Source organism: Clinocottus analis, unplaced genomic scaffold (assembly GCF_023055335.1).
Source record: "Clinocottus analis isolate CAN_PGR_092001 unplaced genomic scaffold, fCliAna1.0.p SCAF_41, whole genome shotgun sequence".
Taxonomy (NCBI): domain Eukaryota; kingdom Metazoa; phylum Chordata; class Actinopteri; order Perciformes; family Cottidae; genus Clinocottus; species Clinocottus analis.
Window position 1 is genome coordinate 749142 of NW_027176165.1, and position 25527 is coordinate 774668.

The 25527-nt window shown below is 46.0% G+C and overlaps 33 non-coding genes across 33 annotated transcripts; 11 read left to right on the forward strand and 22 right to left on the reverse strand.

Moving 5' to 3' along the window:
* Positions 1-3348: 3348 nt before the first annotated feature.
* LOC137801632 (U2 spliceosomal RNA) lies at positions 3349-3539 on the reverse strand. Its single transcript, XR_011079895.1, has one exon. It is a non-coding gene; the product is annotated as a U2 spliceosomal RNA (small nuclear RNA).
* Positions 3540-4314: 775 nt separating this feature from the next.
* LOC137801489 (U1 spliceosomal RNA) lies at positions 4315-4478 on the forward strand. Its single transcript, XR_011079762.1, has one exon. It is a non-coding gene; the product is annotated as a U1 spliceosomal RNA (small nuclear RNA).
* A 446-nt stretch (positions 4479-4924) lies between these two features.
* Positions 4925-5039, reverse strand: LOC137801537 (U5 spliceosomal RNA). The gene has a single exon (XR_011079807.1). It is a non-coding gene; the product is annotated as a U5 spliceosomal RNA (small nuclear RNA).
* A 353-nt stretch (positions 5040-5392) lies between these two features.
* LOC137801634 (U2 spliceosomal RNA) lies at positions 5393-5583 on the reverse strand. Its single transcript, XR_011079897.1, has one exon. It is a non-coding gene; the product is annotated as a U2 spliceosomal RNA (small nuclear RNA).
* A 773-nt stretch (positions 5584-6356) lies between these two features.
* LOC137801501 (U1 spliceosomal RNA) lies at positions 6357-6520 on the forward strand. The gene has a single exon (XR_011079773.1). It is a non-coding gene; the product is annotated as a U1 spliceosomal RNA (small nuclear RNA).
* Positions 6521-6966: 446 nt separating this feature from the next.
* Positions 6967-7081, reverse strand: LOC137801538 (U5 spliceosomal RNA). The gene has a single exon (XR_011079808.1). It is a non-coding gene; the product is annotated as a U5 spliceosomal RNA (small nuclear RNA).
* A 353-nt stretch (positions 7082-7434) lies between these two features.
* LOC137801633 (U2 spliceosomal RNA) lies at positions 7435-7625 on the reverse strand. Its single transcript, XR_011079896.1, has one exon. It is a non-coding gene; the product is annotated as a U2 spliceosomal RNA (small nuclear RNA).
* Positions 7626-8400: 775 nt separating this feature from the next.
* Positions 8401-8564, forward strand: LOC137801512 (U1 spliceosomal RNA). Its single transcript, XR_011079784.1, has one exon. It is a non-coding gene; the product is annotated as a U1 spliceosomal RNA (small nuclear RNA).
* Positions 8565-8982: 418 nt separating this feature from the next.
* LOC137801533 (U5 spliceosomal RNA) lies at positions 8983-9097 on the reverse strand. Its single transcript, XR_011079803.1, has one exon. It is a non-coding gene; the product is annotated as a U5 spliceosomal RNA (small nuclear RNA).
* Positions 9098-9450: 353 nt separating this feature from the next.
* On the reverse strand, positions 9451-9641 carry LOC137801484 (U2 spliceosomal RNA). Its single transcript, XR_011079757.1, has one exon. It is a non-coding gene; the product is annotated as a U2 spliceosomal RNA (small nuclear RNA).
* A 773-nt stretch (positions 9642-10414) lies between these two features.
* LOC137801524 (U1 spliceosomal RNA) lies at positions 10415-10578 on the forward strand. The gene has a single exon (XR_011079795.1). It is a non-coding gene; the product is annotated as a U1 spliceosomal RNA (small nuclear RNA).
* Positions 10579-11024: 446 nt separating this feature from the next.
* LOC137801539 (U5 spliceosomal RNA) lies at positions 11025-11139 on the reverse strand. The gene has a single exon (XR_011079809.1). It is a non-coding gene; the product is annotated as a U5 spliceosomal RNA (small nuclear RNA).
* Positions 11140-11492: 353 nt separating this feature from the next.
* LOC137801485 (U2 spliceosomal RNA) lies at positions 11493-11683 on the reverse strand. Its single transcript, XR_011079758.1, has one exon. It is a non-coding gene; the product is annotated as a U2 spliceosomal RNA (small nuclear RNA).
* Positions 11684-12458: 775 nt separating this feature from the next.
* On the forward strand, positions 12459-12622 carry LOC137801536 (U1 spliceosomal RNA). Its single transcript, XR_011079806.1, has one exon. It is a non-coding gene; the product is annotated as a U1 spliceosomal RNA (small nuclear RNA).
* A 446-nt stretch (positions 12623-13068) lies between these two features.
* Positions 13069-13183, reverse strand: LOC137801541 (U5 spliceosomal RNA). The gene has a single exon (XR_011079810.1). It is a non-coding gene; the product is annotated as a U5 spliceosomal RNA (small nuclear RNA).
* Positions 13184-13536: 353 nt separating this feature from the next.
* On the reverse strand, positions 13537-13727 carry LOC137801530 (U2 spliceosomal RNA). Its single transcript, XR_011079800.1, has one exon. It is a non-coding gene; the product is annotated as a U2 spliceosomal RNA (small nuclear RNA).
* Positions 13728-14501: 774 nt separating this feature from the next.
* Positions 14502-14665, forward strand: LOC137801548 (U1 spliceosomal RNA). The gene has a single exon (XR_011079817.1). It is a non-coding gene; the product is annotated as a U1 spliceosomal RNA (small nuclear RNA).
* A 446-nt stretch (positions 14666-15111) lies between these two features.
* Positions 15112-15226, reverse strand: LOC137801542 (U5 spliceosomal RNA). The gene has a single exon (XR_011079811.1). It is a non-coding gene; the product is annotated as a U5 spliceosomal RNA (small nuclear RNA).
* Positions 15227-15579: 353 nt separating this feature from the next.
* Positions 15580-15770, reverse strand: LOC137801486 (U2 spliceosomal RNA). Its single transcript, XR_011079759.1, has one exon. It is a non-coding gene; the product is annotated as a U2 spliceosomal RNA (small nuclear RNA).
* Positions 15771-16544: 774 nt separating this feature from the next.
* LOC137801560 (U1 spliceosomal RNA) lies at positions 16545-16708 on the forward strand. Its single transcript, XR_011079828.1, has one exon. It is a non-coding gene; the product is annotated as a U1 spliceosomal RNA (small nuclear RNA).
* Positions 16709-17154: 446 nt separating this feature from the next.
* On the reverse strand, positions 17155-17269 carry LOC137801543 (U5 spliceosomal RNA). The gene has a single exon (XR_011079812.1). It is a non-coding gene; the product is annotated as a U5 spliceosomal RNA (small nuclear RNA).
* Positions 17270-17622: 353 nt separating this feature from the next.
* On the reverse strand, positions 17623-17813 carry LOC137801487 (U2 spliceosomal RNA). Its single transcript, XR_011079760.1, has one exon. It is a non-coding gene; the product is annotated as a U2 spliceosomal RNA (small nuclear RNA).
* A 780-nt stretch (positions 17814-18593) lies between these two features.
* On the forward strand, positions 18594-18757 carry LOC137801572 (U1 spliceosomal RNA). Its single transcript, XR_011079839.1, has one exon. It is a non-coding gene; the product is annotated as a U1 spliceosomal RNA (small nuclear RNA).
* Positions 18758-19196: 439 nt separating this feature from the next.
* LOC137801534 (U5 spliceosomal RNA) lies at positions 19197-19311 on the reverse strand. Its single transcript, XR_011079804.1, has one exon. It is a non-coding gene; the product is annotated as a U5 spliceosomal RNA (small nuclear RNA).
* Positions 19312-19664: 353 nt separating this feature from the next.
* Positions 19665-19855, reverse strand: LOC137801488 (U2 spliceosomal RNA). Its single transcript, XR_011079761.1, has one exon. It is a non-coding gene; the product is annotated as a U2 spliceosomal RNA (small nuclear RNA).
* Positions 19856-20633: 778 nt separating this feature from the next.
* Positions 20634-20797, forward strand: LOC137801584 (U1 spliceosomal RNA). The gene has a single exon (XR_011079850.1). It is a non-coding gene; the product is annotated as a U1 spliceosomal RNA (small nuclear RNA).
* A 446-nt stretch (positions 20798-21243) lies between these two features.
* Positions 21244-21358, reverse strand: LOC137801544 (U5 spliceosomal RNA). The gene has a single exon (XR_011079813.1). It is a non-coding gene; the product is annotated as a U5 spliceosomal RNA (small nuclear RNA).
* Positions 21359-21711: 353 nt separating this feature from the next.
* On the reverse strand, positions 21712-21902 carry LOC137801490 (U2 spliceosomal RNA). Its single transcript, XR_011079763.1, has one exon. It is a non-coding gene; the product is annotated as a U2 spliceosomal RNA (small nuclear RNA).
* Positions 21903-22676: 774 nt separating this feature from the next.
* Positions 22677-22840, forward strand: LOC137801629 (U1 spliceosomal RNA). Its single transcript, XR_011079893.1, has one exon. It is a non-coding gene; the product is annotated as a U1 spliceosomal RNA (small nuclear RNA).
* Positions 22841-23286: 446 nt separating this feature from the next.
* On the reverse strand, positions 23287-23401 carry LOC137801545 (U5 spliceosomal RNA). Its single transcript, XR_011079814.1, has one exon. It is a non-coding gene; the product is annotated as a U5 spliceosomal RNA (small nuclear RNA).
* Positions 23402-23754: 353 nt separating this feature from the next.
* On the reverse strand, positions 23755-23945 carry LOC137801491 (U2 spliceosomal RNA). The gene has a single exon (XR_011079764.1). It is a non-coding gene; the product is annotated as a U2 spliceosomal RNA (small nuclear RNA).
* Positions 23946-24723: 778 nt separating this feature from the next.
* Positions 24724-24887, forward strand: LOC137801592 (U1 spliceosomal RNA). Its single transcript, XR_011079858.1, has one exon. It is a non-coding gene; the product is annotated as a U1 spliceosomal RNA (small nuclear RNA).
* Positions 24888-25333: 446 nt separating this feature from the next.
* LOC137801546 (U5 spliceosomal RNA) lies at positions 25334-25448 on the reverse strand. Its single transcript, XR_011079815.1, has one exon. It is a non-coding gene; the product is annotated as a U5 spliceosomal RNA (small nuclear RNA).
* Between the last annotated feature and the right edge of the window lie 79 nt (positions 25449-25527).

Consider the following 25527-nt stretch of genomic DNA (forward strand, 5'->3'; position numbering starts at 1 on the left):
GCTGTGTGTGTTTGTGACCTCTGCAGACAAAATAATGAGCCTAAAGTTCCTGACTCAGGAGCATCGACGGATGAGGAGAACGAGGACGGAGATTTTACAGTGTACGAGTGTCCTGGATTGGCCCCCGTGAGTAAACTCTGTCTCGTATTATGAAAAAATGTTATATTTTCACCCTGGACAGGTACATATTAAAGACTGTCACCGAGCAGAGACATAGAAACAGAAAAACATTCACATCTACGGGCAAGTTAGAGTTAACTAACCTGTCTACATGTCTTTAGACAGACTGCATGCTAAAGACAACAGACTGCATGCTAACGACAACAGACTGCATGCTAACGACAACCGACTGCATGCTAACGACAACAGACTGCATGCTAACGACAACCGACTGCATGCTAACGACAACAGACAACAGACTGCATGCTAACGACAACCGACTGCATGCTAACGACAACAGACTGCATGCTAACGACAACAGACAACAGACTACATGCTAACGACAACAGACTGCATGCTAACGACAACAGACAACAGACTGCATGCTAACGACAACAGGCAACAGGCTGCATGCTAAAGACAACAGACAACAGGCTGCATGCTAACGACAACAGACTGCATGCTAACGACAACAGACTGCATGCTAACGACAACAGACAACAGACTGCATGCTAATGACAACAGACAACAGACTGCATGCTAACGACAACAGACAACAGGCTGCATGCTAAAGACAACAGGCTGCATGCTAACGACAACAGACTGCATGATAAATACAACAGACAACATACTGCATGCTAAAGACAACAGACAACAGGCTGCATGCTAAAGACAACAGACTGCATGATAAATACAACAGACAACATACTGCATGCTAAAGACAACAGACAACAGACTGCATGCTAAAGACAACAGACAACAGACTGCATGCTAACGACAACAGACAACAGACATGTGTGCAAACATGACCTCACACAGAGGGATGACACAAGGCGCTGAGATGCACACAAGCCGTGAAAACAACACCTGAAGACTCATCCTGAGACTCTTCCATTTAAACACGTTAGAGAAGCCTCTGACAGAGGAACTGTACTGCCATACTGACCACGAGGTTGAGGCATTCACCCAGTCATTAAATGCAGAGATAATGGAAAGAAGTTATCAATAATGTATCTTTGGAAAGGTTATATTCTGTTACGTCCAGCTATCATTCCATCGATGCAGCTTTAAAAGCATTTAGACTCAAACTCCAAGTCTACAGGTAACTTTTGTCAAAATTGACATTTGCTGTACTTTTTTCCATTCTGTAGTTTTGAAGATCAACTCAATTGAAATTCGATTTAAACTTCATTAAAAAAACAACTCCAAAGCGACTATGAGCATAGAGTATGATGGCATCATAGAACTCTATATTAGAAAATGTAATCATCGATGTCGTAGTCGAACTTCCTAGAACCTGCAACATGATCAATGTATGCTAATAAAACATGTACTGATGCTGAATGAAATTATACTCGTTCATCTTTGTGTTCAATTGCTCGTAGAAACCAGTGAGATCTTCATTGATTGCACTGCAAGTGTATTTTATTGTGTTAACATGTAACTTTATAAATAAAACGTTGTCTGCAAATAAGTTTCCTCTTTGATAATTAACTACCCAGAACCTCTTCCTGTCTCTTCAGGCGGGGGAAATGGAGGTGAAGAACCCACTGTTTGACGCCTCCACCTTTACCTTCAGAGGCTGCACAAGTCAACCTGGACTCTGACTCAAACTGCATTTCTCCATCCAAATGAACACACACACACACACACACACACACACACACACACACACACACACACACACAGTGCTGGCTTCTTGTTTGAAGCAAGAACGACTTCATATGATTTTTATCAGTGCATAGATTGATAGATGGCCTTGAACATCTATGTTTATAGATCAGTAATACTCCTAAATGAACTCCGTTCTCACAACATAGCGATCTTTATGGGTATGAAGACATTGTGATCAGTAAGTAGCTGCTAACAGCAGCAGCATAGATATCTTACCTCACGCTAGTGAACGTGTTTTGCTCTAAATCTTGTTTTTATATTTATATTTATATACTTGCAGGGTTCCTACACATCAGTGGGACATGAAAACACATTTGAACTATAATCTTTGCAGTGTCTACGTGAAATGTAAGTTGTGTATATTAAGGGAAAAGCAGGGCGTATCTGCACACTTCAGTATAGCACCATGTTGTTTTTAGAAGTGAACATGGTGGCACAACATCATAACTCAACTAACCCTTCCAAGACTAAATAGTACCTGCTAGAAAATATTGGTAAAGAATGGAAAAATCCATTGCCTTCTCCAGCCAGGAGGTGATTAGTCCAGGAGAAACACCCTGGCTCCGTCTGAAGTGTCCCTACGGATATGAAATATAGAATCCAGTGTGACACAACCTTACTAGAACTAATAGACACTAATTTGTATAATGATGCATCAGCACTACTGGATGAATATTCCTACATTACACGTCATGTAGTTCTCTGCTCTTACTGAAATGGATTGATACTCTATTGGTTCTCAACTGGTGGGTCGGTCGCGGACCTGTTTTAATGGGCCGCGGGCCTTTGCTTGGAAGAAAAATAAAAATATATAATTATTATTTTGTGTGATCTTATTTTGAAGGGACTTTTATGGAGCGCAGTGTCGTTTTTTTCGCCGGGTCGTCCCTCCATGTTGTCAGCGGCGTGTTCCAGGTTGGTTGAAACCGGTGCGCTGACGGGGTTGAGGCCTCCGGCACCAGCCGGCCCGATACCACTCTGTGCACCTTACATGGACTCTTGAGCTGGGTTGCACCAACAAGGATTAACTCTAAACTAGGTTTAAACCAGGTTTGTTGTTTAATCCAGTTGCACTAAACTTTAAACCTAGTTTAACTTTAGTTAATTAATCCTGGGTAAATCTAACCCTTTGGTAATCTTAATCAGTTTGTGCATTATGAAGAGAAACCAAAGTAAGTGCCGTCCTGTGGTCAAGAGCAGCAGATAATGTAGTCGTCCCAGTCAAATATCTCACGGTAAGCCTCGGTTGACGTGCCCTGTTCCAAATAAGGGGCCATTACCACATTTGAAAGAGGCCACACCCATATTTGAAAGGGGCAGTCCCACATTTTAAAGAGAGTCCACCGGACTGCCTTTTTTCCCTTCCAATAGTGGGGCATCAGTAAACAAGGCCTTTGTTTGACACTTGTGTGGCGCCTGGAGAGCCACAGGGACTGAGACTCGTACGGTTCACGGCAGAATTCAAGTAAACAGACAGTTCCAGCAGATTGGTGTTTATTTGTCAACAAGGCGTTTAAAGGGTGCACCGTTCCCAGCAGTACTGCAATACCGGGTCAATGCGTGGAGTGAATGGAGCAAGCCCCCTTTTCCTCTCCCAAGTGCAAAAATGTGCTTAATAAGATATCCTCAGATAGAGGACATATCAGATATTAAACTGATAAGAACAGATACTACACTTGATCTTAGCCAAAAGGCCGAGAAGCGATACCCACCGACAGTTTCCTTCCTGAGCCAACCTCCTAGGACCTTCCTCCCTTGTCACGGTGGCGCCCTTTCCATTGGGCAGGGGCAGCTGCTTAGCACACCCGCCCCAGCCCTCCATGGTTTAGCACCTTTGTCTAGTTTTAGGTCAAGATGCATCTCATTATTAGGGTTAGGTTATCAACGACAAGATTGGATTACATAATCCAATGCAATTTCTGAATCCTTTTTTTTTCTTTTGAAAACCCATTTTGGAGATTTGATCCAATCTGATAGCCGTAATCCAATCAGGTTACTTTTTAACCCCCCCCCCCCTCCCCTACTGAGGATCAAAGCACAGAACCCTGAGATCAAAGCACAGAACCCTGATGTCAGAGCAAAATGTATCTCATTTATTTCTTGGAACACAAGGAAAAGAGCATAGAAGCTTGAGATCAGAGCATAGAACCTTGAGATCAAAGCAGAGAACCCTGATGTCAGAGTGAAATGCATCTCATTCATTCTTCCTTAGAACACAAGGAAAAGAGGATAGAACCTTGAGATTAAAGGACAGAATCCTGAGATCAAAGCACAGAACCCTGATGTCAGAGCAAAATGTATGTCCTTCTTTATTTCGGAGAACATGATTTTGCTTTGGTCGCGGGGCAGTTTCTCAGATGGAGAAACTGCTTGCCAAGGGAAGCTAATGCTAAAGGCGCTGCTTGGACCGCGCCATCTGTGCACCGTGAACCAGGGTGCTGGGTCTGGGAATGCCGCCCCTGTCTCTGTCTCTTCCAACTCATACTTACCTGGCAGGGGAGATACCATGATCATGAAGGTGGTTCGCCCAGGGCGAGGCTCAGCCATTGCACTGAGGCTGTTCTGACCGCTGCGAATTCCCCAAATGTGGGAATCTCGACTGCACAATTTCTGGTAGTGGGGGACTGCGTTCGCGCTCTCCCCTGATCATTGTGTCCAATAAATGCAAGTGATTCGTAGGCGGACCAGATGCTATTAAGCATGCTGTTCTCTGACTTTCTTAGAACACAAGGACCAGAGCACAGACTCATCCAAGTCAGAGCAAAAGGTATTTCTGTCTGAGAACAGGAGGACCAGAGCATAGAACCTTGAGGTCAAAGCATAGAACCCAGAGGTCAATGCATAGAACCCAGAGGTCAATGATGTCAGATTAACCCAGAGGCCCTGATGTCAGATTAAAATGTATCTCTTTCTTCCTTGGAACACATGGACCAGAGCATAGAACCTTGAGATCAAATCATAGAACCCTGATTTCAGAGAAAAATGCATCTCTTTCTATCTGAGAACAGGAGGACCCGAGCATAGAATCATGACGTCAGAGTTTACAACTGTGTCTCTGAAATCTCTCTTGGTTTTTCACAAATGCACAAGGCTCAGCCAAATGGCAAAGCCTGACAAAAATTGGTTAAACTCATTGCTGTTCCTCTCCACGGAAGTCTTTAGTAAAAGGCGAAAGGCTTGTGCGTTATGAAGAGAAACCAAAGTAAGTGCCGTCCTGTGGTCAAGAGCAGCAGATAATGTAGTCGTCCCAGTCAAATATCTCACGGTAAGCCTCGGTTGACGTGCCCTGTTCCAAATAAGGGGCCACGCCCATTACCACATTTGAAAGAGGCCACACCCATATTTGAAAGGGGCAGTCCCACATTTTAAAGAGAGCAAAAGTGTCCACCGGACTGCCTTTTTACCCTTCCAATAGTGGGGCATCAGTAAACAAGACCTTTGTTTGACACTTGTGTGGCGCCTGGAGAGCCACAGGGACTGAGACTCGTACGGTTCACGGCAGAATTCAAGTAAACAGACGGTTCCAGCAGATTGGTGTTTATTTGTCAACAAGGCGTTTAAAGGGTGCACCGTTCCCAGCAGTACTGCAATACCGGGTCAATGCGTGGAGTGAATGGAGCAAGCCCCCTTTTCATCTCCCAAGTGCAAAAATGTGCTTAATAAGATATCCTCAGATAGAGGACATATCAGATATTAAACTGATAAGAACAGATACTACACTTGATCTTAGCCAAAAGGCCGAGAAGCGATACCCACCGACAGTTTCCTTCCTGAGCCAACCTCCTAGGACCTTCCTCCCTTGTCACGGTGGCGCCCTTTCCATTGGGCAGGGGCAGCTGCTTAGCACACCCGCCCCAGCCCTCCATGGTTTAGCACCTTTGTCTAGTTTTAGGTCAAGATGCATCTCATTATTAGGGTTAGGTTATCAACGACAAGATTGGATTACATAATCCAATGCAATTTCTGAATCCTTTTTTTTCTTTTGAAAACCCATTTTGGAGATTTGATCCAATCTGATAGCCGTAATCCAATCAGGTTACTTTTTAACCCCCCCCCCCCCCCCTACTGAGGATCAGAGCACAGAACCCTGAGATCAAAGCACAGAACCCTGATGTCAGAGCAAAATGTATCTCATTTATTTCTTGGAACACAAGGAAAAGAGCATAGAAGCTTGAGATCAGAGCATAGAACCTTGAGATCAAAGCAGAGAACCCTGATGTCAGAGTGAAATGCATCTCATTCATTCTTCCTTAGAACACAAGGAAAAGAGGATAGAACCTTGAGATTAAAGGACAGAATCCTGAGATCAAAGCACAGAACCCTGATGTCAGAGCAAAATGTATGTCATTCTTTATTTCGGAGAACATGATTTTGCTTTGGTCGCGGGGCAGTTTCTCAGATGGAGAAACTGCTTGCCAAGGGAAGCTAATGCTAAAGGCGCTGCTTGGACCGCGCCATCTGTGCACCGTGAACCAGGGTGCTGGGTCTGGGAATGCCGCCCCTGTCTCTGTCTCTTCCAACTCATACTTACCTGGCAGGGGAGATACCATGATCATGAAGGTGGTTCGCCCAGGGCGAGGCTCAGCCATTGCACTGAGGCTGTTCTGACCGCTGCGAATTCCCCAAATGTGGGAATCTCGACTGCACAATTTCTGGTAGTGGGGGACTGCGTTCGCGCTCTCCCCTGATCATCGTGTCCAATAAATGCAAGTGATTCGTAGGCGGACCAGATGCTATTAAGCATGCTGTTCTCTGACTTTCTTAGAACACAAGGACCAGAGCACAGACTCATCCAAGTCAGAGCAAAAGGTATTTCTGTCTGAGAACAGGAGGACCAGAGCATAGAACCTTGAGGTCAATGCATAGAACCCAGAGGTCAATGCATAGAACCCAGAGGTCAATGATGTCAGATTAACCCAGAGGCCCTGATGTCAGATTAAAATGTATCTCTTTCTTCCTTGGAACACATGGACCAGAGCATAGAACCTTGAGATCAAATCATAGAACCCTGATTTCAGAGAAAAATGCATCTCTTTCTATCTGAGAACAGGAGGACCCGAGCATAGAATCATGACGTCAGAGTTTACAACTGTGTCTCTGAAATCTCTCTTGGTTTTTCACAAATGCACAAGGCTCAGCCAAATGGCAAAGCCTGACAAAAATTGGTTAAACTCATTGCTGTTCCTCTCCACGGAAGTCTTTAGTAAAAGGCGAAAGGCTTGTGCGTTATGAAGAGAAACCAAAGTAAGTGCCGTCCTGTGGTCAAGAGCAGCAGATAATGTAGTCGTCCCAGTCAAATATCTCACGGTAAGCCTCGGTTGACGTGCCCTGTTCCAAATAAGGGGCCACGCCCATTACCACATTTGAAAGAGGCCACACCCATATTTGAAAGGGGCAGTCCCACATTTTAAAGAGAGCAAAAGTGTCCACCGGACTGCCTTTTTACCCTTCCAATAGTGGGGCATCAGTAAACAAGGCCTTTGTTTGACACTTGTGTGGCGCCTGGAGAGCCACAGGGACTGAGACTCGTACGGTTCACGGCAGAATTCAAGTAAACAGACGGTTCCAGCAGATTGGTGTTTATTTGTCAACAAGGCGTTTAAAGGGTGCACCGTTCCCAGCAGTACTGCAATACCGGGTCAATGCGTGGAGTGAATGGAGCAAGCCCCCTTTTCCTCTCCCAAGTGCAAAAATGTGCTTAATAAGATATCCTCAGATAGAGGACATATCAGATATTAAACTGATAAGAACAGATACTACACTTGATCTTAGCCAAAAGGCCGAGAAGCGATACCCACCAACAGTTTCCTTCCTGAGCCAACCTCCTAGGACCTTCCTCCCTTGTCACGGTGGCGCCCTTTCCATTGGGCAGGGGCAGCTGCTTAGCACACCCGCCCCAGCCCTCCATGGTTTAGCACCTTTGTCTAGTTTTAGGTCAAGATGCATCTCATTATTAGGGTTAGGTTATCAACGACAAGATTGGATTACATAATCCAATGCAATTTCTGAATCCTTTTTTTTCTTTTGAAAACCCATTTTGGAGATTTGATCCAATCTGATAGCCGTAATCCAATCAGGTTACTTTTTAACCCCCCCCCCCCTCCCCTACTGAGGATCAGAGCACAGAACCCTGAGATCAAAGCACAGAACCCTGATGTCAGAGCAAAATGTATCTCATTTATTTCTTGGAACACAAGGAAAAGAGCATAGAACCTTGAGATCAGAGCATAGAACCTTGAGATCAAAGCAGAGAACCCTGATGTCAGAGTGAAATGCATCTCATTCATTCTTCCTTAGAACACAAGGAAAAGAGGATAGAACCTTGAGATTAAAGGACAGAATCCTGAGATCAAAGCACAGAACCCTGATGTCAGAGCAAAATGTATGTCATTCTTTATTTCGGAGAACATGATTTTGCTTTGGTCGTGGGGCAGTTTCTCAGATGGAGAAACTGCCTGGCCAAGGGAAGCTAATGCTAAAGGCGCTGCTTGGACCGCGCCATCTGTGCACCGTGAACCAGGGTGCTGGGTCTGGGAATGCCGCCCCTGTCTCTGTCTCTTCCAACTCATACTTACCTGGCAGGGGAGATACCATGATCATGAAGGTGGTTCGCCCAGGGCGAGGCTCAGCCATTGCACTGAGGCTGTTCTGACCGCTGCGAATTCCCCAAATGTGGGAATCTCGACTGCACAATTTCTGGTAGTGGGGGACTGCGTTCGCGCTCTCCCCTGATCATCGTGTCCAATAAATGCAAGTGATTCGTAGGCGGACCAGATGCTATTAAGCATGCTGTTCTCTGACTTTCTTAGAACACAAGGACCAGAGCACAGACTCATCCAAGTCAGAGCAAAAGGTATTTCTGTCTGAGAACAGGAGGACCAGAGCATAGAACCTTGAGGTCAATGCATAGAACCCAGAGGTCAATGATGTCAGATTAACCCAGAGGCCCTGATGTCAGATTAAAATGTATCTCTTTCTTCCTTGGAACACATGGACCAGAGCATAGAACCTTGAGATCAAATCATAGAACCCTGATTTCAGAGAAAAATGCATCTCTTTCTATCTGAGAACAGGAGGACCCGAGCATAGAATCATGACGTCATGACTGTGTCTCTGAAATCTCGCTTGGTTTTTCACAAATGCACAAGGCTCAGCCAAATGGCCAAGCCTGACAAAAATTGGTTAAACTCATTGCTGTTCCTCTCCACGGAAGTCTTTAGTAAAAGGCGAAAGGCTTGTGCGTTATGAAGAGAAACCAAAGTAAGTGCCGTCCTGTGGTCAAGAGCAGCAGATAATGTAGTCGTCCCAGTCAAATATCTCACGGTAAGCCTCGGTTGACGTGCCCTGTTCCAAATAAGGGGCCACGCCCATTACCACATTTGAAAGAGGCCACACCCATATTTGAAAGGGGCAGTCCCACATTTTAAAGAGAGCAAAAGTGTCCACCGGACTGCCTTTTTTCCCTTCCAATAGTGGGGCATCAGTAAACAAGACCTTTGTTTGACACTTGTGTGGCGCCTGGAGAGCCACAGGGACTGAGACTCGTACGGTTCACGGCAGAATTCAAGTAAACAGACGGTTCCAGCAGATTGGTGTTTATTTGTCAACAAGGCGTTTAAAGGGTGCACCGTTCCCAGCAGTACTGCAATACCGGGTCAATGCGTGGAGTGAATGGAGCAAGCCCCCTTTTCATCTCCCAAGTGCAAAAATGTGCTTAATAAGATATCCTCAGATAGAGGACATATCAGATATTAAACTGATAAGAACAGATACTACACTTGATCTTAGCCAAAAGGCCGAGAAGCGATACCCACCGACAGTTTCCTTCCTGAGCCAACCTCCTAGGACCTTCCTCCCTTGTCACGGTGGCGCCCTTTCCATTGGGCAGGGGCAGCTGCTTAGCACACCCGCCCCAGCCCTCCATGGTTTAGCACCTTTGTCTAGTTTTAGGTCAAGATGCATCTCATTATTAGGGTTAGGTTATCAACGACAAGATTGGATTACATAATCCAATGCAATTTCTGAATCCTTTTTTTTCTTTTGAAAACCCATTTTGGAGATTTGATCCAATCTGATAGCCGTAATCCAATCAGGTTACTTTTTAACCCCCCCCCCCTCCCCTACTGAGGATCAGAGCACAGAACCCTGAGATCAAAGCACAGAACCCTGATGTCAGAGCAAAATGTATCTCATTTATTTCTTGGAACACAAGGAAAAGAGCATAGAACCTTGAGATCAGAGCATAGAACCTTGAGATCAAAGCAGAGAACCCTGATGTCAGAGTGAAATGCATCTCATTCATTCTTCCTTAGAACACAAGGAAAAGAGGATAGAACCTTGAGATTAAAGGACAGAATCCTGAGATCAAAGCACAGAACCCTGATGTCAGAGCAAAATGTATGTCATTCTTTATTTCGGAGAACATGATTTTGCTTTGGTCGCGGGGCAGTTTCTCAGATGGAGAAACTGCTTGCCAAGGGAAGCTAATGCTAAAGGCGCTGCTTGGACCGCGCCATCTGTGCACCGTGAACCAGGGTGCTGGGTCTGGGAATGCCGCCCCTGTCTCTGTCTCTTCCAACTCATACTTACCTGGCAGGGGAGATACCATGATCATGAAGGTGGTTCGCCCAGGGCGAGGCTCAGCCATTGCACTGAGGCTGTTCTGACCGCTGCGAATTCCCCAAATGTGGGAATCTCGACTGCACAATTTCTGGTAGTGGGGGACTGCGTTCGCGCTCTCCCCTGATCATCGTGTCCAATAAATGCAAGTGATTCGTAGGTGGACCAGATGCTATTAAGCATGCTGTTCTCTGACTTTCTTAGAACACAAAGACCAGAGCACAGACTCATCCAAGTCAGAGCAAAAGGTATTTCTGTCTGAGAACAGGAGGACCAGAGCATAGAACCCAGAGGTCAATGCATAGAACCCAGAGGTCAATGCATAGAACCCAGAGGTCAATGATGTCAGATTAACCCAGAGGCCCTGATGTCAGATTAAAATGTATCTCTTTCTTCCTTGGAACACATGGACCAGAGCATAGAACCTTGAGATCAAATCATAGAACCCTGATTTCAGAGAAAAATGCATCTCTTTCTATCTGAGAACAGGAGGACCCGAGCATAGAATCATGACGTCAGAGTTTACAACTGTGTCTCTGAAATCTCTCTTGGTTTTTCACAAATGCACAAGGCTCAGCCAAATGGCAAAGCCTGACAAAAATTGGTTAAACTCATTGCTGTTCCTCTCCACGGAAGTCTTTAGTAAAAGGCGAAAGGCTTGTGCGTTATGAAGAGAAACCAAAGTAAGTGCCGTCCTGTGGTCAAGAGCAGCAGATAATGTAGTCGTCCCAGTCAAATATCTCACGGTAAGCCTCGGTTGACGTGCCCTGTTCCAAATAAGGGGCCACGCCCATTACCACATTTGAAAGAGGCCACACCCATATTTGAAAGGGGCAGTCCCACATTTTAAAGAGAGCAAAAGTGTCCACCGGACTGCCTTTTTTCCCTTCCAATAGTGGGGCATCAGTAAACAAGACCTTTGTTTGACACTTGTGTGGCGCCTGGAGAGCCACAGGGACTGAGACTCGTACGGTTCACGGCAGAATTCAAGTAAACAGACGGTTCCAGCAGATTGGTGTTTATTTGTCAACAAGGCGTTTAAAGGGTGCACCGTTCCCAGCAGTACTGCAATACCGGGTCAATGCGTGGAGTGAATGGAGCAAGCCCCCTTTTCATCTCCCAAGTGCAAAAATGTGCTTAATAAGATATCCTCAGATAGAGGACATATCAGATATTAAACTGATAAGAACAGATACTACACTTGATCTTAGCCAAAAGGCCGAGAAGCGATACCCACCGACAGTTTCCTTCCTGAGCCAACCTCCTAGGACCTTCCTCCCTTGTCACGGTGGCGCCCTTTCCATTGGGCAGGGGCAGCTGCTTAGCACACCCGCCCCAGCCCTCCATGGTTTAGCACCTTTGTCTAGTTTTAGGTCAAGATGCATCTCATTATTAGGGTTAGGTTATCAACGACAAGATTGGATTACATAATCCAATGCAATTTCTGAATCCTTTTTTTTCTTTTGAAAACCCATTTTGGAGATTTGATCCAATCTGATAGCCGTAATCCAATCAGGTTACTTTTTAACCCCCCCCCCCCTCCCCTACTGAGGATCAGAGCACAGAACCCTGAGATCAAAGCACAGAACCCTGATGTCAGAGCAAAATGTATCTCATTTATTTCTTGGAACACAAGGAAAAGAGCATAGAACCTTGAGATCAGAGCATAGAACCTTGAGATCAAAGCAGAGAACCCTGATGTCAGAGTGAAATGCATCTCATTCATTCTTCCTTAGAACACAAGGAAAAGAGGATAGAACCTTGAGATTAAAGGACAGAATCCTGAGATCAAAGCACAGAACCCTGATGTCAGAGCAAAATGTATGTCATTCTTTATTTCGGAGAACATGATTTTGCTTTGGTCGTGGGGCAGTTTCTCAGATGGAGAAACTGCCTGGCCAAGGGAAGCTAATGCTAAAGGCGCTGCTTGGACCGCGCCATCTGTGCACCGTGAACCAGGGTGCTGGGTCTGGGAATGCCGCCCCTGTCTCTGTCTCTTCCGACTCATACTTACCTGGCAGGGGAGATACCATGATCATGAAGGTGGTTCGCCCAGGGCGAGGCTCAGCCATTGCACTGAGGCTGTTCTGACCGCTGCGAATTCCCCAAATGTGGGAATCTCGACTGCACAATTTCTGGTAGTGGGGGACTGCGTTCGCGCTCTCCCCTGATCATCGTGTCCAATAAATGCAAGTGATTCGTAGGCGGACCAGATGCTATTAAGCATGCTGTTCTCTGACTTTCTTAGAACACAAAGACCAGAGCACAGACTCATCCAAGTCAGAGCAAAAGGTATTTCTGTCTGAGAACAGGAGGACCAGAGCATAGAACCCAGAGGTCAATGCATAGAACCCAGAGGTCAATGCATAGAACCCAGAGGTCAATGATGTCAGATTAACCCAGAGGCCCTGATGTCAGATTAAAATGTATCTCTTTCTTCCTTGGAACACATGGACCAGAGCATAGAACCTTGAGATCAAATCATAGAACCCAGATTTCAGAGAAAAATGCATCTCTTTCTATCTGAGAACAGGAGGACCCGAGCATAGAATCATGACGTCAGAGTTTACAACTGTGTCTCTGAAATCTCTCTTGGTTTTTCACAAATGCACAAGGCTCAGCCAAATGGCAAAGCCTGACAAAAATTGGTTAAACTCATTGCTGTTCCTCTCCACGGAAGTCTTTAGTAAAAGGCGAAAGGCTTGTGCGTTATGAAGAGAAACCAAAGTAAGTGCCGTCCTGTGGTCAAGAGCAGCAGATAATGTAGTCGTCCCAGTCAAATATCTCACGGTAAGCCTCGGTTGACGTGCCCTGTTCCAAATAAGGGGCCACGCCCATTACCACATTTGAAAGAGGCCACACCCATATTTGAAAGGGGCAGTCCCACATTTTAAAGAGAGCAAAAGTGTCCACCGGACTGCCTTTTTTCCCTTCCAATAGTGGGGCATCAGTAAACAAGACCTTTGTTTGACACTTGTGTGGCGCCTGGAGAGCCACAGGGACTGAGACTCGTACGGTTCACGGCAGAATTCAAGTAAACAGACGGTTCCAGCAGATTGGTGTTTAATTGTCAACAAGGCGTTTAAAGGGTGCACCGTTCCCAGCAGTTCTGTAATACCGGGTCAATGCGTGGAGTGAATGGAGCAAGCCCCCTTTTCATCTCCCAAGTGCAAAAATGTGCTTAATAAGATATCCTCAGATAGAGGACATATCAGATATTAAACTGATAAGAACAGATACTACACTTGATCTTAGCCAAAAGGCCGAGAAGCGATACCCACCGACAGTTTCCTTCCTGAGCCAACCTCCTAGGACCTTCCTCCCTTGTCACGGTGGCGCCCTTTCCATTGGGCAGGGGCAGCTGCTTAGCACACCCGCCCCAGCCCTCCATGGTTTAGCACCTTTGTCTAGTTTTAGGTCAAGATGCATCTCATTATTAGGGTTAGGTTATCAACGACAAGATTGGATTACATAATCCAATGCAATTTCTGAATCCTTTTTTTTCTTTTGAAAACCCATTTTGGAGATTTGATCAATCTGATAGCCGTAATCCAATCAGGTTACTTTTTAACCCCCCCCCCCCTCCCCTACTGAGGATCAGAGCACAGAACCCTGAGATCAAAGCACAGAACCCTGATGTCAGAGCAAAATGTATCTCATTTATTTCTTGGAACACAAGGAAAAGAGCATAGAACCTTGAGATCAGAGCATAGAACCTTGAGATCAAAGCAGAGAACCCTGATGTCAGAGTGAAATGCATCTCATTCATTCTTCCTTAGAACACAAGGAAAAGAGGATAGAACCTTGAGATTAAAGGACAGAATCCTGAGATCAAAGCACAGAACCCTGATGTCAGAGCAAAATGTATGTCATTCTTTATTTCGGAGAACATGATTTTGCTTTGGTCGTGGGGCAGTTTCTCAGATGGAGAAACTGCCTGGCCAAGGGAAGCTAATGCTAAAGGGGCTGCTTGGACCGCGCCATCTGTGCACCGTGAACCAGGGTGCTGGGTCTGGGAATGCCGCCCCTGTCTCTGTCTCTTCCAACTCATACTTACCTGGCAGGGGAGATACCATGATCATGAAGGTGGTTCGCCCAGGGCGAGGCTCAGCCATTGCACTGAGGCTGTTCTGACCGCTGCGAATTCCCCAAATGTGGGAATCTCGACTGCACAATTTCTGGTAGTGGGGGACTGCGTTCGCGCTCTCCCCTGATCATCGTGTCCAATAAATGCAAGTGATTCGTAGGCGGACCAGATGCTATTAAGCATGCTGTTCTCTGACTTTCTTAGAACACAAAGACCAGAGCACAGACTCATCCAAGTCAGAGCAAAAGGTATTTCTGTCTGAGAACAGGAGGACCAGAGCATAGAACCCAGAGGTCAATGCATAGAACCCAGAGGTCAATGCATAGAACCCAGAGGTCAATGATGTCAGATTAACCCAGAGGCCCTGATGTCAGATTAAAATGTATCTCTTTCTTCCTTGGAACACATGGACCAGAGCATAGAACCTTGAGATCAAATCATAGAACCCTGATTTCAGAGAAAAATGCATCTCTTTCTATCTGAGAACAGGAGGACCCGAGCATAGAATCATGACGTCAGAGTTTACAACTGTGTCTCTGAAATCTCTCTTGGTTTTTCACAAATGCACAAGGCTCAGCCAAATGGCAAAGCCTGACAAAAATTGGTTAAACTCATTGCTGTTCCTCTCCACGGAAGTCTTTAGTAAAAGGCGAAAGGCTTGTGCGTTATGAAGAGAAACCAAAGTAAGTGCCGTCCTGTGGTCAAGAGCAGCAGATAATGTAGTCGTCCCAGTCAAATATCTCACGGTAAGCCTCGGTTGACGTGCCCTGTTCCAAATAAGGGGCCACGCCCATTACCACATTTGAAAGAGGCCACACCCATATTTGAAAGGGGCAGTCCCACATTTTAAAGAGAGCAAAAGTGTCCACCGGACTGCCTTTTTTCCCTTCCAATAGTGGGGCATCAGTAAACAAGACCTTTGTTTGACACTTGTGTGGCGCCTGGAGAGCCACAGGGACTGAGACTCGTACGGTTCACGGCAGAATTCAAGTAAACAGACGGTTCCAGCAGATTGGTGTTTAATTGTCAACAAGGCGTTTAAAGGGTGCACCGTTCCCAGCAGTACTGCAATACCGGGTCAATGCGTGGAGTGAATGGAGCAAGCCCCCTTTTCATCTCCCAAGTGCAAAAATGTGCTTAATAAGATATCCTCAGATAGAGGACATATCAGATATTAAACTGATAAGAACAGATACTACACTTGATCTTAGCCAAAAGGCCGAGAAGCGATACCCACCGACAGTTTCCTTCCTGAGCCAACCTCCTAGGACCTTCCTCCCTTGTCACGGTGGCGCCCTTTCCATTGGGCAGGGGCAGCTGCTTAGCACACCCGCCCCAGCCCTCCATGGTTTAGCACCTTTGTCTAGTTTTAGGTCAAGATGCATCTCATTATTAGGGTTAGGTTATCAACGACAAGATTGGATTACATAATCCAATGCAATTTCTGAATCCTTTTTTTTCTTTTGAAAACCCATTTTGGAGATTTGATCCAATCTGATAGCCGTAATCCAATCAGGTTACTTTTTAACCCCCCCCCCCCTCCCCTACTGAGGATCAGAGCACAGAACCCTGAGATCAAAGCACAGAACCCTGATGTCAGAGCAAAATGTATCTCATTTATTTCTTGGAACACAAGGAAAAGAGCATAGAACCTTGAGATCAGAGCATAGAACCTTGAGATCAAAGCAGAGAACCCTGATGTCAGAGTGAAATGCATCTCATTCATTCTTCCTTAGAACACAAGGAAAAGAGGATAGAACCTTGAGATTAAAGGACAGAATCCTGAGATCAAAGCACAGAACCCTGATGTCAGAGCAAAATGTATGTCATTCTTTATTTCGGAGAACATGATTTTGCTTTGGTCGCGGGGCAGTTTCTCAGATGGAGAAACTGCTTGCCAAGGGAAGCTAATGCTAAAGGCGCTGCTTGGACCGCGCCATCTGTGCACCGTGAACCAGGGTGCTGGGTCTGGGAATGCCGCCCCTGTCTCTGTCTCTTCCAACTCATACTTACCTGGCAGGGGAGATACCATGATCATGAAGGTGGTTCGCCCAGGGCGAGGCTCAGCCATTGCACTGAGGCTGTTCTGACCGCTGCGAATTCCCCAAATGTGGGAATCTCGACTGCACAATTTCTGGTAGTGGGGGACTGCGTTCGCGCTCTCCCCTGATCATCGTGTCCAATAAATGCAAGTGATTCGTAGGTGGACCAGATGCTATTAAGCATGCTGTTCTCTGACTTTCTTAGAACACAAAGACCAGAGCACAGACTCATCCAAGTCAGAGCAAAAGGTATTTCTGTCTGAGAACAGGAGGACCAGAGCATAGAACCCAGAGGTCAATGCATAGAACCCAGAGGTCAATGCATAGAACCCAGAGGTCAATGATGTCAGATTAACCCAGAGGCCCTGATGTCAGATTAAAATGTATCTCTTTCTTCCTTGGAACACATGGACCAGAGCATAGAACCTTGAGATCAAATCATAGAACCCTGATTTCAGAGAAAAATGCATCTCTTTCTATCTGAGAACAGGAGGACCCGAGCATAGAATCATGACGTCAGAGTTTACAACTGTGTCTCTGAAATCTCTCTTGGTTTTTCACAAATGCACAAGGCTCAGCCAAATGGCAAAGCCTGACAAAAATTGGTTAAACTCATTGCTGTTCCTCTCCACGGAAGTCTTTAGTAAAAGGCGAAAGGCTTGTGCGTTATGAAGAGAAACCAAAGTAAGTGCCGTCCTGTGGTCAAGAGCAGCAGATAATGTAGTCGTCCCAGTCAAATATCTCACGGTAAGCCTCGGTTGACGTGCCCTGTTCCAAATAAGGGGCCACGCCCATTACCACATTTGAAAGAGGCCACACCCATATTTGAAAGGGGCAGTCCCACATTTTAAAGAGAGCAAAAGTGTCCACCGGACTGCCTTTTTTCCCTTCCAATAGTGGGGCATCAGTAAACAAGACCTTTGTTTGACACTTGTGTGGCGCCTGGAGAGCCACAGGGACTGAGACTCGTACGGTTCACGGCAGAATTCAAGTAAACAGACGGTTCCAGCAGATTGGTGTTTAATTGTCAACAAGGCGTTTAAAGGGTGCACCGTTCCCAGCAGTACTGCAATACCGGGTCAATGCGTGGAGTGAATGGAGCAAGCCCCCTTTTCATCTCCCAAGTGCAAAAATGTGCTTAATAAGATATCCTCAGATAGAGGACATATCAGATATTAAACTGATAAGAACAGATACTACACTTGATCTTAGCCAAAAGGCCGAGAAGCGATACCCACCGACAGTTTCCTTCCTGAGCCAACCTCCTAGGACCTTCCTCCCTTGTCACGGTGGCGCCCTTTCCATTGGGCAGGGGCAGCTGCTTAGCACACCCGCCCCAGCCCTCCATGGTTTAGCACCTTTGTCTAGTTTTAGGTCAAGATGCATCTCATTATTAGGGTTAGGTTATCAACGACAAGATTGGATTACATAATCCAATGCAATTTCTGAATCCTTTTTTTTCTTTTGAAAACCCATTTTGGAGATTTGATCCAATCTGATAGCCGTAATCCAATCAGGTTACTTTTTAACCCCCCCCCCCCCCCCCTCCCCTACTGAGGATCAGAGCACAGAACCCTGAGATCAAAGCACAGAACCCTGATGTCAGAGCAAAATGTATCTCATTTATTTCTTGGAACACAAGGAAAAGAGCATAGAACCTTGAGATCAGAGCATAGAACCTTGAGATCAAAGCAGAGAACCCTGATGTCAGAGTGAAATGCATCTCATTCATTCTTCCTTAGAACACAAGGAAAAGAGGATAGAACCTTGAGATTAAAGGACAGAATCCTGAGATCAAAGCACAGAACCCTGATGTCAGAGCAAAATGTATGTCATTCTTTATTTCGGAGAACATGATTTTGCTTTGGTCGTGGGGCAGTTTCTCAGATGGAGAAACTGCCTGGCCAAGGGAAGCTAATGCTAAAGGCGCTGCTTGGACCGCGCCATCTGTGCACCGTGAACCAGGGTGCTGGGTCTGGGAATGCCGCCCCTGTCTCTGTCTCTTCCAACTCATACTTACCTGGCAGGGGAGATACCATGATCATGAAGGTGGTTCGCCCAGGGCGAGGCTCAGCCATTGCACTGAGGCTGTTCTGACCGCTGCGAATTCCCCAAATGTGGGAATCTCGACTGCACAATTTCTGGTAGTGGGGGACTGCGTTCGCGCTCTCCCCTGATCATCGTGTCCAATAAATGCAAGTGATTCGTAGGCGGACCAGATGCTATTAAGCATGCTGTTCTCTGACTTTCTTAGAACACAAGGACCAGAGCACAGACTCATCCAAGTCAGAGCAAAAGGTATTTCTGTCTGAGAACAGGAGGACCAGAGCATAGAACCTTGAGGTCAATGCATAGAACCCAGAGGTCAATGCATAGAACCCAGAGGTCAATGATGTCAGATTAACCCAGAGGCCCTGATGTCAGATTAAAATGTATCTCTTTCTTCCTTGGAACACATGGACCAGAGCATAGAACCTTGAGATCAAATCATAGAACCCTGATTTCAGAGAAAAATGCATCTCTTTCTATCTGAGAACAGGAGGACCCGAGCATAGAATCATGACGTCATGACTGTGTCTCTGAAATCTCGCTTGGTTTTTCACAAATGCACAAGGCTCAGCCAAATGGCCAAGCCTGACAAAAATTGGTTAAACTCATTGCTGTTCCTCTCCACGGAAGTCTTTAGTAAAAGGCGAAAGGCTTGTGCGTTATGAAGAGAAACCAAAGTAAGTGCCGTCCTGTGGTCAAGAGCAGCAGATAATGTAGTCGTCCCAGTCAAATATCTCACGGTAAGCCTCGGTTGACGTGCCCTGTTCCAAATAAGGGGCCACGCCCATTACCACATTTGAAAGAGGCCACACCCATATTTGAAAGGGGCAGTCCCACATTTTAAAGAGAGCAAAAGTGTCCACCGGACTGCCTTTTTTCCCTTCCAATAGTGGGGCATCAGTAAACAAGACCTTTGTTTGACACTTGTGTGGCGCCTGGAGAGCCACAGGGACTGAGACTCGTACGGTTCACGGCAGAATTCAAGTAAACAGACGGTTCCAGCAGATTGGTGTTTATTTGTCAACAAGGCGTTTAAAGGGTGCACCGTTCCCAGCAGTACTGCAATACCGGGTCAATGCGTGGAGTGAATGGAGCAAGCCCCCTTTTCATCTCCCAAGTGCAAAAATGTGCTTAATAAGATATCCTCAGATAGAGGACATATCAGATATTAAACTGATAAGAACAGATACTACACTTGATCTTAGCCAAAAGGCCGAGAAGCGATACCCACCGACAGTTTCCTTCCTGAGCCAACCTCCTAGGACCTTCCTCCCTTGTCACGGTGGCGCCCTTTCCATTGGGCAGGGGCAGCTGCTTAGCACACCCGCCCCAGCCCTCCATGGTTTAGCACCTTTGTCTAGTTTTAGGTCAAGATGCATCTCATTATTAGGGTTAGGTTATCAACGACAAGATTGGATTACATAATCCAATGCAATTTCTGAATCCTTTTTTTTCTTTTGAAAACCCATTTTGGAGATTTGATCCAATCTGATAGCCGTAATCCAATCAGGTTACTTTTTAACCCCCCCCCCCCCCCCTCCCCTACTGAGGATCAGAGCACAGAACCCTGAGATCAAAGCACAGAACCCTGATGTCAGAGCAAAATGTATCTCATTTATTTCTTGGAACACAAGGAAAAGAGCATAGAACCTTGAGATCAGAGCATAGAACCTTGAGATCAAAGCAGAGAACCCTGATGTCAGAGTGAAATGCATCTCATTCATTCTTCCTTAGAACACAAGGAAAAGAGGATAGAACCTTGAGATTAAAGGACAGAATCCTGAGATCAAAGCACAGAACCCTGATGTCAGAGCAAAATGTATGTCATTCTTTATTTCGGAGAACATGATTTTGCTTTGGTCGCGGGGCAGTTTCTCAGATGGAGAAACTGCTTGCCAAGGGAAGCTAATGCTAAAGGCGCTGCTTGGACCGCGCCATCTGTGCACCGTGAACCAGGGTGCTGGGTCTGGGAATGCCGCCCCTGTCTCTGTCTCTTCCAACTCATACTTACCTGGCAGGGGAGATACCATGATCATGAAGGTGGTTCGCCCAGGGCGAGGCTCAGCCATTGCACTGAGGCTGTTCTGACCGCTGCGAATTCCCCAAATGTGGGAATCTCGACTGCACAATTTCTGGTAGTGGGGGACTGCGTTCGCGCTCTCCCCTGATCATCGTGTCCAATAAATGCAAGTGATTCGTAGGTGGACCAGATGCTATTAAGCATGCTGTTCTCTGACTTTCTTAGAACACAAAGACCAGAGCACAGACTCATCCAAGTCAGAGCAAAAGGTATTTCTGTCTGAGAACAGGAGGACCAGAGCATAGAACCCAGAGGTCAATGCATAGAACCCAGAGGTCAATGCATAGAACCCAGAGGTCAATGATGTCAGATTAACCCAGAGGCCCTGATGTCAGATTAAAATGTATCTCTTTCTTCCTTGGAACACATGGACCAGAGCATAGAACCTTGAGATCAAATCATAGAACCCTGATTTCAGAGAAAAATGCATCTCTTTCTATCTGAGAACAGGAGGACCCGAGCATAGAATCATGACGTCAGAGTTTACAACTGTGTCTCTGAAATCTCTCTTGGTTTTTCACAAATGCACAAGGCTCAGCCAAATGGCAAAGCCTGACAAAAATTGGTTAAACTCATTGCTGTTCCTCTCCACGGAAGTCTTTAGTAAAAGGCGAAAGGCTTGTGCGTTATGAAGAGAAACCAAAGTAAGTGCCGTCCTGTGGTCAAGAGCAGCAGATAATGTAGTCGTCCCAGTCAAATATCTCACGGTAAGCCTCGGTTGACGTGCCCTGTTCCAAATAAGGGGCCACGCCCATTACCACATTTGAAAGAGGCCACACCCATATTTGAAAGGGGCAGTCCCACATTTTAAAGAGAGCAAAAGTGTCCACCGGACTGCCTTTTTTCCCTTCCAATAGTGGGGCATCAGTAAACAAGACCTTTGTTTGACACTTGTGTGGCGCCTGGAGAGCCACAGGGACTGAGACTCGTACGGTTCACGGCAGAATTCAAGTAAACAGACGGTTCCAGCAGATTGGTGTTTATTTGTCAACAAGGCGTTTAAAGGGTGCACCGTTCCCAGCAGTACTGCAATACCGGGTCAATGCGTGGAGTGAATGGAGCAAGCCCCCTTTTCATCTCCCAAGTGCAAAAATGTGCTTAATAAGATATCCTCAGATAGAGGACATATCAGATATTAAACTGATAAGAACAGATACTACACTTGATCTTAGCCAAAAGGCCGAGAAGCGATACCCACCGACAGTTTCCTTCCTGAGCCAACCTCCTAGGACCTTCCTCCCTTGTCACGGTGGCGCCCTTTCCATTGGGCAGGGGCAGCTGCTTAGCACACCCGCCCCAGCCCTCCATGGTTTAGCACCTTTGTCTAGTTTTAGGTCAAGATGCATCTCATTATTAGGGTTAGGTTATCAACGACAAGATTGGATTACATAATCCAATGCAATTTCTGAATCCTTTTTTTTCTTTTGAAAACCCATTTTGGAGATTTGATCCAATCTGATAGCCGTAATCCAATCAGGTTACTTTTTAACCCCCCCCCCCCTCCCCTACTGAGGATCAGAGCACAGAACCCTGAGATCAAAGCACAGAACCCTGATGTCAGAGCAAAATGTATCTCATTTATTTCTTGGAACACAAGGAAAAGAGCATAGAACCTTGAGATCAGAGCATAGAACCTTGAGATCAAAGCAGAGAACCCTGATGTCAGAGTGAAATGCATCTCATTCATTCTTCCTTAGAACACAAGGAAAAGAGGATAGAACCTTGAGATTAAAGGACAGAATCCTGAGATCAAAGCACAGAACCCTGATGTCAGAGCAAAATGTATGTCATTCTTTATTTCGGAGAACATGATTTTGCTTTGGTCGCGGGGCAGTTTCTCAGATGGAGAAACTGCTTGCCAAGGGAAGCTAATGCTAAAGGCGCTGCTTGGACCGCGCCATCTGTGCACCGTGAACCAGGGTGCTGGGTCTGGGAATGCCGCCCCTGTCTCTGTCTCTTCCAACTCATACTTACCTGGCAGGGGAGATACCATGATCATGAAGGTGGTTCGCCCAGGGCGAGGCTCAGCCATTGCACTGAGGCTGTTCTGACCGTTGCGAATTCCCCAAATGTGGGAATCTCGACTGCACAATTTCTGGTAGTGGGGGACTGCGTTCGCGCTCTCCCCTGATCATCGTGTCCAATAAATGCAAGTGATTCGTAGGTGGACCAGATGCTATTAAGCATGCTGTTCTCTGACTTTCTTAGAACACAAAGACCAGAGCACAGACTCATCCAAGTCAGAGCAAAAGGTATTTCTGTCTGAGAACAGGAGGACCAGAGCATAGAACCCAGAGGTCAATGCATAGAACCCAGAGGTCAATGCATAGAACCCAGAGGTCAATGATGTCAGATTAACCCAGAGGCCCTGATGTCAGATTAAAATGTATCTCTTTCTTCCTTGGAACACATGGACCAGAGCATAGAACCTTGAGATCAAATCATAGAACCCTGATTTCAGAGAAAAATGCATCTCTTTCTATCTGAGAACAGGAGGACCCGAGCATAGAATCATGACGTCAGAGTTTACAACTGTGTCTCTGAAATCTCTCTTGGTTTTTCACAAATGCACAAGGCTCAGCCAAATGGCAAAGCCTGACAAAAATTGGTTAAACTCATTGCTGTTCCTCTCCACGGAAGTCTTTAGTAAAAGGCGAAAGGCTTGTGCGTTATGAAGAGAAACCAAAGTAAGTGCCGTCCTGTGGTCAAGAGCAGCAGATAATGTAGTCGTCCCAGTCAAATATCTCACGGTAAGCCTCGGTTGACGTGCCCTGTTCCAAATAAGGGGCCACGCCCATTACCACATTTGAAAGAGGCCACACCCATATTTGAAAGGGGCAGTCCCACATTTTAAAGAGAGCAAAAGTGTCCACCGGACTGCCTTTTTTCCCTTCCAATAGTGGGGCATCAGTAAACAAGACCTTTGTTTGACACTTGTGTGGCGCCTGGAGAGCCACAGGGACTGAGACTCGTACGGTTCACGGCAGAATTCAAGTAAACAGACGGTTCCAGCAGATTGGTGTTTATTTGTCAACAAGGCGTTTAAAGGGTGCACCGTTCCCAGCAGTACTGCAATACCGGGTCAATGCGTGGAGTGAATGGAGCAAGCCCCCTTTTCATCTCCCAAGTGCAAAAATGTGCTTAATAAGATATCCTCAGATAGAGGACATATCAGATATTAAACTGATAAGAACAGATACTACACTTGATCTTAGCCAAAAGGCCGAGAAGCGATACCCACCGACAGTTTCCTTCCTGAGCCAACCTCCTAGGACCTTCCTCCCTTGTCACGGTGGCGCCCTTTCCATTGGGCAGGGGCAGCTGCTTAGCACACCCGCCCCAGCCCTCCATGGTTTAGCACCTTTGTCTAGTTTTAGGTCAAGATGCATCTCATTATTAGGGTTAGGTTATCAACGACAAGATTGGATTACATAATCCAATGCAATTTCTGAATCCTTTTTTTTCTTTTGAAAACCCATTTTGGAGATTTGATCCAATCTGATAGCCGTAATCCAATCAGGTTACTTTTTAACCCCCCCCCCCCCCCCTCCCCTACTGAGGATCAGAGCACAGAACCCTGAGATCAAAGCACAGAACCCTGATGTCAGAGCAAAATGTATCTCATTTATTTCTTGGAACACAAGGAAAAGAGCATAGAACCTTGAGATCAGAGCATAGAACCTTGAGATCAAAGCAGAGAACCCTGATGTCAGAGTGAAATGCATCTCATTCATTCTTCCTTAGAACACAAGGAAAAGAGGATAGAACCTTGAGATTAAAGGACAGAATCCTGAGATCAAAGCACAGAACCCTGATGTCAGAGCAAAATGTATGTCATTCTTTATTTCGGAGAACATGATTTTGCTTTGGTCGCGGGGCAGTTTCTCAGATGGAGAAACTGCTTGCCAAGGGAAGCTAATGCTAAAGGCGCTGCTTGGACCGCGCCATCTGTGCACCGTGAACCAGGGTGCTGGGTCTGGGAATGCCGCCCCTGTCTCTGTCTCTTCCAACTCATACTTACCTGGCAGGGGAGATACCATGATCATGAAGGTGGTTCGCCCAGGGCGAGGCTCAGCCATTGCACTGAGGCTGTTCTGACCGCTGCGAATTCCCCAAATGTGGGAATCTCGACTGCACAATTTCTGGTAGTGGGGGACTGCGTTCGCGCTCTCCCCTGATCATTGTGTCCAATAAATGCAAGTGATTCGTAGGCGGACCAGATGCTATTAAGCATGCTGTTCTCTGACTTTCTTAGAACACAAGGACCAGAGCACAGACTCATCCAAGTCAGAGCAAAAGGTATTTCTGTCTGAGAACAGGAGGACCAGAGCATAGAACCTTGAGGTCAATGCATAGAACCCAGAGGTCAATGCATAGAACCCAGAGGTCAATGATGTCAGATTAACCCAGAGGCCCTGATGTCAGATTAAAATGTATCTCTTTCTTCCTTGGAACACATGGACCAGAGCATAGAACCTTGAGATCAAATCATAGAACCCTGATTTCAGAGAAAAATGCATCTCTTTCTATCTGAGAACAGGAGGACCCGAGCATAGAATCATGACATCAGAGTTTACAACTGTGTCTCTGAAATCTCTCTTGGTTTTTCACAAATGCACAAGGCTCAGCCAAATGGCAAAGCCTGACAAAAATTGGTTAAACTCATTGCTGTTCCTCTCCACGGAAGTCTTTAGTAAAAGGCGAAAGGCTTGTGCGTTATGAAGAGAAACCAAAGTAAGTGCCGTCCTGTGGTCAAGAGCAGCAGATAATGTAGTCGTCCCAGTCAAATATCTCACGGTAAGCCTCGGTTGACGTGC